We start from the raw sequence: 7293 nt of genomic DNA on the forward strand, positions 1-7293 counted from the left end.
TATATATATATATATATATGCTATTGAATCTTGAGAGGGGTAATATGGAAACCAATTTTCATCGGTGAGTTCATGAACCTTGGTTCTTTTTCCTAAAACTATATATTAATATTTTGTACTGTGAAACTTAATTTAATTTTAATTTTTAATAAATTGAATTTAATTGAGTTTTTACCTGTAAATTTGGATTTTTATCCCTAATAATATTATTATTATATATATATATATTGTTACGATCAGGCAAATTATAATGTGAGAAAAAGAGGTAAACTACTGATTGCAACAACAAAGTGTTCAGACAGGGAAGTAAATGTTCATATATGAAGATTATGTCCAGTCTCAATTGTTTCAAGGTAGGTGGTGAACAGTCCGACCCGTATGTTGCTCCGTCTCGTTCTGGTTCTGGTTCTATTCGCACCAAGCTGCCACTGTCTACCCCACTCCCCTTTTTAAAAAGAAGTACGAGATTACATGCCTTGCTCGTTAACAGGAAGTGACCGAGGTTACCTGTCTCGTACTATGCTAACTTCCTGTATATATATTTGGTTATTCATACCAACGTTATTTCATTTCTGCCAAACAGTCGTTGACAAAGGATTATCTCGTCACCTTCGGAAAATATAAGGTAAGTTATCACTCTTCATTATCTTATAGGCATACATAACAATATATATATATTTACCTGCTCATATGGTATATACAAGCTGGAAATAAACATCCCTTTTGCACCATCGAGAATCATTTCTAACCTATCTATTCTGGTCTGTGTTATTCTATATCTGGATATTAATTTTTTGATTAAGAATCTCTCTGTATGAATATATAATGAATTCCTAGTCACATATTTAGAACTATAAAGAATGTGGGAACTTTCATTGTTTTTTTTTATCTTGCATTTGAATCTAAGTTAGACTATAAAAGAATTAACAAACTTTCTAGAGAGCGGGAAATAATAATTATTTTTATTAGTAACATTTCATCTCGAAATACATGAAGCTATAAAAGATAGCGCGATAATTTTTGGGTAAACTTAGAGTTTCTTCTATTTTGGATAAACGTCAAGTTTCTTCTATCCAAAAGGGTTATTTTGGAGTTTTTATATGATTCGAGATCCGTTCTTCAAAAAAAAAAAAAAAAAAAAGAATTATGTAACTATGTTAGACTTCTTCTTACCAAGAGAAATAGATGTCACATACAGTGTGAAAGAGATTAGACTGCTGTTTCTAGTAGTTCAAGAAACGGAGCAGATGGGACCGTTTGGAATCAAATTAAGAATGTAATTCGTTTAAAATGTTATAAATGATAATACTACATCATAATCAATGTAAAAATAGTTACAAATAACACATGTAATATATCAAAACTGAATATCACTGGTTTATTATATAGTTCGATTAAGATAGCTGCAAGGCAAAAACGTTGAAAGTGGTGAAAATAAAACAAGAACACTGCATGGGAGCGTCTAATTGCTTTCTCTGTCTGCAAGTATGCAAGAAATAGCAGTAAAATCATCTTCAAATGAAAGGCTACAATCTCAGATACGAAGACTACTTTTAACAATATAGCCACATAAAAATACGAAAGTCCGGAGAACAAAAATGTCGCAAATAATGCCTTCTACTGTTTTGCAAAAATTATTGCTGACATCTATAAGGTCGTACATTATAGTAAATTCCAATGCGTTATGTGGTTACATAGGCGCAAATATGGAAGCAAAGTTGTGTCTCGTTGAGGAGGAGTCTTTACAAACATGTGTTTTCGGTTTCAACTGCACTGCGCGGCATGTTCTATTATAACTTCGGGCCGTCCAAATCCTTGTGAATAAATTTGGTGGACAGAAACTGCGTGGAAGCCCGTGTATGTGTATGTGTCCCTTTGCATTTGATCCCACCTCCACAATTAACAGCTCTGTTTATGCTCACGTGACCCGGCGCTATTGATTACATACAGGCTTTAAAACCAAAAAAGAAGAAATATATACTGGGGACGGATTCTTTGACAAATCCCCTCAAGGTGGTACCCCAGCTTGACCGCTGCCCAAAAACTGAAGTGAATGAAACATAAAACATTGAGACACAACGGAATAATTATCAATCATGAATCATTCTATAAAACCCTTGAGGTTGGTGCTACAGCATGACCGCAGCACAACGACAGAAATGAGTGAAACATAAAACATGAAGACAAAACAGAATAAGTATTAATCGTGATTTATTCCATAAAATTCTTGAGGTAGCTGCCCCAGCATGACCGCAGTTCAGCGACTGAACAATGCAAAGCACAAGAGAAAACATGAAAACAGAGTAAGTAACAATCTCGAATTGTTTGTTAAAACTCATCATGTGGTTGCTGTAGCAATGCCGCGGGCCCTTGATTGAAACGAGTGATAAAATATAAAACATATTAAGTTTAGCAGACCAATATTTGAAATACGTACTTCTTTGACCCCACATTGGTGATAAATTGAGCACGAATATACAGCAAAAGAAGCGAAAAGTGAACCATGGATTATTCTTCTCTGCTATTTCACGTCGCATATCGTTGGATTGCATTGCCTCTTTTGACACGACTAAATCTGAACTGTCATGTGAAATCATAATTTACGGAGGAATCATCATAGTAACTCAAATGAACATACTATCGAATTATAGAAGAAAATTAGATTGTTGTCTATTTTTGCCATTTGTTTTTACTGGAGGTGGGTGGACGCTTGGCGTTGTGATATCGTATCAGAAATTGTCTTCAGGAATTAACCATTGGAAAGGATATATTCTCTATGAAAAGTTAATTGAAACTGGATAAAAAAAATTAACTCAAGTATTGTACATGTTTCTATCTAAACTGAAGATTTTCCAATTTTCTTTCCTTTTGGTGTTTTATTTAGAACTACAGGTTAATGACGAAGGAGAAATAAAACATTTTCTCTCTTTTATTATTTTTTTGTGTGCGTGCGTATAGAATATATTGCTTTAAGACAATCAAATATATTTCTCTCACCTCCCGACGTCTGATTTATTGATCATTAAGTTTTATTATTCCTCTTGGTGAAAATACAAATATATGAAATAATTTACCTTAGCCGTTCTCTCTCTCTCTCTCTCTCTCTACACACACACACACGCAAATACAAATGTATATATCTTCCAGCTCAAAAAAAAGAACATGCATTGGCGCAGGAGTGGCTGTGTGGTAAATAGCTTGCTAACCAACCACATGGTTCCGGGTTCAGTCCCACTGCGTGCCACCTTGGTAAGTGTCTTCTACTATAACCTCGGGCCGACCAAACCTTGTGAGTGGATTTGGTAGACGGAAACTGAAAGATGCCCGTCGTATATATATATATATATATATATATATATATATATATATATATATATGTATGTGTGTGTATATGCGTTTGTCCCCGAACATCGCTTGACAACTGATGCTGGTGTGTTTGTCCCCGTAACTTATCGGTTCGGCAAAAGAGACCGAGAGAATAATTCCTGGGGTTGATTTCTTCGACTAAAGGCGGTGCTACAGCATAGCCGCAGTCAAATGGCAGAAACAATTTGGTATATTTGCGTGCCCGTAGCTTAGCGATTCGGCAAAAGAAACCGATAGAAGATGCAACAGTCCTACCAAAAAAAATAAGTCCTGGAGTCGATTCAATGAACAAAATATGTTTGAGCTGCAGCGCCCTGCATAGCCGCAGTCTAATGACTAAAGCGAGTAAAAGATAAAAAATAAGATATACTTTCATTGTATTATTAATAGTAAACGCATAGAAAGCAGCGGGACCGAAACACAACATATGGTTCTTTGAGTATGTCCTTTTATCCAAAGAAATGTTTCATAAAAGAAATGTGGAGGGGTAATGGTCCAGTGGTTAGGGCAGCAGACTCGTGGTCATAGCATCGCAGTTTCATTTCTCAGACCGGGCGTTGTCAGTATTTATTGAGTGAAAACACCTAAAGCTCCACAAGGCTCCAGCGGGGGCTGGTGGCGAACTCTGCTGTACTTTTTCCCCACAACTTTCTCTCACTCCTTCTTCCTTTTTCTGTTGTACTTGTATTTCAAAGGGCCAACCTTGACACACTTTGTGTCACGCTGAATCTCCCCGAGAACTACGTTAAGTGTACACGTGTCTATGGAGTGCTCAGCCACTTGCACATTAATTTCACGAGCAGGCAGTTCCGTTGATCGGATCAACTGGAAAAGAAATATAAAAGAAAAACTGATAATGAATTAAATAGTCTACAGTAAATATTAGACTCACACATTTTCAGATTTATTTATGGATAACCATTCACATATGTGTGTATGTTGGAGTTTGCGTTATGTGTGTGCATGAATGAGTGTGTATGTTCGTGTGTGTGTGTACGCATGTAATGGATGTGCAAATTTTGTAAGCTCAGATGTTACAATGAAAAAGCTTAATCGATGTCAATTATTAAAAATATTCCACGTTCATTGTAGGCAAGAAATAATTACAAGTAATTTTCATTGTTTAATTAAATTAATTACCACCATTATTCCTTGACGTAGAGAAAAATTAAATCTACAAAAATTAGTTTGCTATATTAAACTATCAACGATGATTTATTGCTATAGTTAAAGGAGATGACCATATCTAGATTACAGTACTTTTGTATCAAAGATTTTTAGTCATAGAACGTGGCGAATGCATTTTTGAGATGTGTGCTGCACTGATATACCTGCCCCGTCGTAGAACTGCATTATCGTCTCCGAATGCAATGATATTAAAAGGAAATTTGTGAAATTTGATCCAGTATATAGTATAATCGTTGGCAAATTGCGGCTCATGCGATTTTTCTCCATAGAATGCCTAACGAAAGATTATTTTGAAATAATTTTGCAGAACGCGTCGCCTGATAATAAGACATGTCCACTGCGGTCCACTTCTCGAAAAAGTTTTCCCATGCCGCATTGGAAAGGATACTGCTGGATTCTGTAATCAGCATATTTACAAATGAGGAAGGCTATATGTGGTTTCAAAGAGTATATAGCAGTAAAATATCCATGAAATAAATCACTACAAAAAAAAATGGACTGATCCCTACCCATCTATCGATATGTTACCCTCACTCTACTAGCATAAATATATATGTCCGCGCGCGTGTTTGTGCATTGGGTCATCCCATTAATAATGTTGTTTTTTTTTTATTGCATGAACTAATAGTCGCAGGGGGACGGGATAAACTACCTGCATCAACTCGCGATAAAAGCAGTTAGTAATTTTACTTTGAACTTATTCTTAGTGAAAGGTTTCAAGACTGCAGTTCGATTTTAGCAATTATTTTTCAAAGCGATAACGTAAAAGACAAAGGAGCATATTCGGTATGTTTTGCAACGGAAAGTGGAAGGAATATTTAATGTAGTATATCGGGATCGGACAATAAGCATAAGTCAGTGTCACCGGTGGTTCCTTGAATTTCAGCGAGGATGACATTCCAAAGGCTGGAACAGTTGAATGGGAAACGATACCCCACCCACCATATTTCGTGGACGTTGCCCCATCAAATTATTAATTTATTCCCCAGTTTTCGATATCACTTGGACGGAAAAAATATGAATTGTGTAGACCAGGTCAGAACGGTGAAATTTGGAAGAAGGGCTTTGCAAGTCTACCAGATAGATGGAAGAGCTTTGTATAAAATGAAGAAGAGTATATTTTAGACTTTAAAAGAACTTTCTTTATCTTAATTTTGAAAAATAAAATACGTATAAAAAACCGCAATATTTATGGGATGACCTTACATAAATATACATATATATATATATATATGTATATACGCACACACACACACACACACACACATATATTGTTAGAAACTGTAAAGTTCCTTGTAAAACAAAATTTCTAAGGCTGAATAAAAAGGAAGAAAAAAAGGTGGAGATGCATGTAGGTGTATGATGATGAATCTCTGGAAAACAAAAGATTTTCGATAATATTTTTCCAGGTTTTGACTGTTTTTTCAGTCTTATCAAGAGCTAATATTCTTATCAATATTCAATTCGTCACATATTACGAGTGCTTTCAAGAAACGACATCAAAGATGTCTTATTCTTATTGTTAAAAAAAATCCCAAAAGAAACAACGTTGAACCCTTTCTTCAACACATCGTTTTATTTTTTCCTTCCCATCTAGATCTCAACCACACGTGTTTTCTCTTTTAAAAAATTTGTTAGACGTTTAAAATTTCAACTTCACTTGATTCAATGTACATTTTCACCTGGATCTCCTTCTGAAGTCCCCCACCCCTCCACACCTCAACACATTTGTAGATAGCAATGACGTAGATATGTGCGTGTGGGTTTATACATGCATATATATATAAATATATATGTGTGTGTGTGTGTGTATACGTGTATGAATATAGATGAATATCTATCTATCTATATATATATATATAGGCATATGTATATATACGTATGTGTGTATATATATATATATATATATTTACACATATGTATGTATGTATATATATATATATACATATGTGTGAATGTGTACATATATATATATGAAAAATATATATACACTCACTCACACACACACACACACACACATATATAACTTTTGGTCTTTTTTCTATCTTAAAAGATTGGAAAAAGACCAAAAGCTATATGTATTACCAAGCATACGAACGCGCACACAAAAACACACGCACGCACGCACACACACACACACACACACACACACACATATATATATATGTATACATATCCATATATGTATATATATATATCTATTTATATATCCATATATATATGTATGAATATGTGTGCAATGTAAGAGCTTATGTTTGCTTCTTTGTGTGTGTATACGTATGTGAATGTGTGTGCGCGCGCGTTTGTGTGTATACACACATCTACAACCACTGAGCACTAAAATAAAATAAAAAAACAAATAAGAACTGAGAAGACAGAATTATTTCACAAAAAGATTTGCATTATTTGACTTCGTTAATTTTGATAACGTCATTTTTATTTCTTCAATAGAACTCCAAAAGAAATGTCGAAACCAGTGAAAATACAATGTTAACTCTTGTTTTCTATAAAACATGTAATCTAAGTAAACTAATGTTTTCTATAAAAAACATAAATTCATTTTAACACACATCGTGTATTTCCACATGTTTCAACGTTTTAGATTATGTGTATATATCTATCTCTCTATCTTTCTATTTCTCTCTCTCTCTCTCTCTCTCTATATATATATATATATATGTATATATATATATATATGTATATATATATATATATGTATATATATATATATATGTATAT

This window comes from Octopus bimaculoides, chromosome 22 (assembly GCF_001194135.2).
Source record: "Octopus bimaculoides isolate UCB-OBI-ISO-001 chromosome 22, ASM119413v2, whole genome shotgun sequence".
NCBI classification, from domain to species: Eukaryota; Metazoa; Mollusca; class Cephalopoda; order Octopoda; family Octopodidae; genus Octopus; species Octopus bimaculoides.